This window comes from Rhincodon typus, chromosome 12, assembly GCF_021869965.1.
Source record: "Rhincodon typus isolate 14 chromosome 12, sRhiTyp1.1, whole genome shotgun sequence".
Classification (NCBI taxonomy): domain Eukaryota; kingdom Metazoa; phylum Chordata; class Chondrichthyes; order Orectolobiformes; family Rhincodontidae; genus Rhincodon; species Rhincodon typus.
The window spans coordinates 65815212-65816897 of record NC_063343.1 but is presented as its reverse complement, the minus strand read 5'-3'; the positions used below and the strand labels follow the sequence as shown (position 1 = coordinate 65816897).

Genomic DNA, 1686 nt, shown 5'->3' with positions numbered 1-1686 from the left:
CAAAGACACTATACAAATGCAGATGGTTGTAGCTGATGTAACCATCTCCCCAACCCTCCCCACCCCAGCCTGGGCACAGCACCGTGGATGATAGCTCCCCTAAGCCAAACAAGGCCACTCAGCCCATTGGATTGTTGGCAGCTCTTGGTTAGAACAATCTATTACTCATCCCAATGTAAAGTGCTGAGTAACAGTACCTGCTGATCCCTATGCTGCAGAATAGCTAGAGCATTCTGTGAGATCACAGACACTTCCCTCCATTCCCACTGGCTGTGTAACCTCTTGCAAGAGGTTAAGAGCAGAGAGAGTAAACACTGAGCGATTGGGCGGAACAGAATCCCTGCAAAATTCTTCTCCAATCTCCTTGCATAATTCCATTCAACCCAGGAGCTAGATAATCCCCATTATACAACTGTCTCCCATAGCCCAGAGCGTTTTATAGGATATACAGACCAACTGACCTCTGGTTATTTAAGAACCGGAACATATACATATCAGGAAGTGTCTGGGCAAGGTGCATATGGAAAGGATCTGGAATCTAGGATCCAGGGAGAATCTAGAACTAGGGATCATGGTTTTAAAATAAGGGATTGCCCAGAGATGAGAATTTTGTTTTCTCTGAGGATTGTGAATTTCTGGACTTTCTCTTCCTCAAGCAGTGGTGGGTCCAGAGATCTTGAACATTTTCAAGGTGGGGAGAGAGAGAGATCCTTGATATGCAAAGGGGTGAGAGGTTATCGGGAATAATTGGCCATGATCTTATTGAATAGCAGAGCAAGTTAGAGGAGCTGAGTGGCCTACTCTTGCTCCTAATCTGTATCCTCAAATGTTCTGTGTTACCAAGGAGCTGCCTTCTATCCACTTGCCCCTCGTCAGTTTATTTAACTTCCCCTTAAATATGTCCATGTTATTTACCACAACCATTCCTTGTAGTACCAAGTTATGCATGCTGCTAATTTTGTTTCTCTTTATTACCCACTTGTGGGATGTGGGTGTCGCTGGCTGGGCCAGCATTTATTACCCGTCCTTAATTGCCCTCGAAAGTGGTGGTGAGCTGCCTTCTTGAACCACTGCAGTCCACAACAGATTGAATCAAAATGCCACCCTCTGCCTGGGTGAGATTCGAACCCACATCTCTCGGGCATTAGGTTGGTCCACTGTCTTACCATCCCAATTACATAACCACAAGACCACCTCTTCATCTGCTAGTGCAGCAACAATTTGGTGGGTTTCTTGAGCATTGGGATGGACTATTTTTTAAAAAATGGTCTGTTCTGACCCATAAGCTTTCTAGTTCTTAATAATTAGAGTCAGGTATTTCTAAAGGGTTCCAAGAGAGACAAAGTCAGTTGTCTTTTAATGATGAGACAACAAGGTGTCGAGCTGGATGAACACAGCAGGCCAAGCAGCATCAGAGGAGCAGGAAGGCTGACGTTTCGGGCTTAGACCCTTCTTCAGAAATGGGGGAGGGGAAGGGGATTCTGAAATAAATAGGGAGAGAGGGGGAGGCGGATAGAAGACGGATAAAGGAGAAAATAGGTGGAGAGGAGACAGATCGGTCAAAGAGGCGGGGATGGAGCCAGTAAAGGTGAGTGTAGGTGGAGAGTTAGGGAGGGGATAGGTCGGTCCAGGGAGGACGGACAGGTCAAGGGGGTGGGATGAGGCTAGTAGGTAGGAGATGGGGGG

The 1686-nt window shown here is 46.7% G+C and overlaps 1 protein-coding gene across 1 annotated transcript in view; it reads left to right on the top strand.

Moving 5' to 3' along the window:
- Nucleotides 1-1686, top strand: part of anxa6 (annexin A6) — a 78830-nt gene that overhangs the window by 29122 nt on the left and 48022 nt on the right. The window lies entirely within an intron of this gene.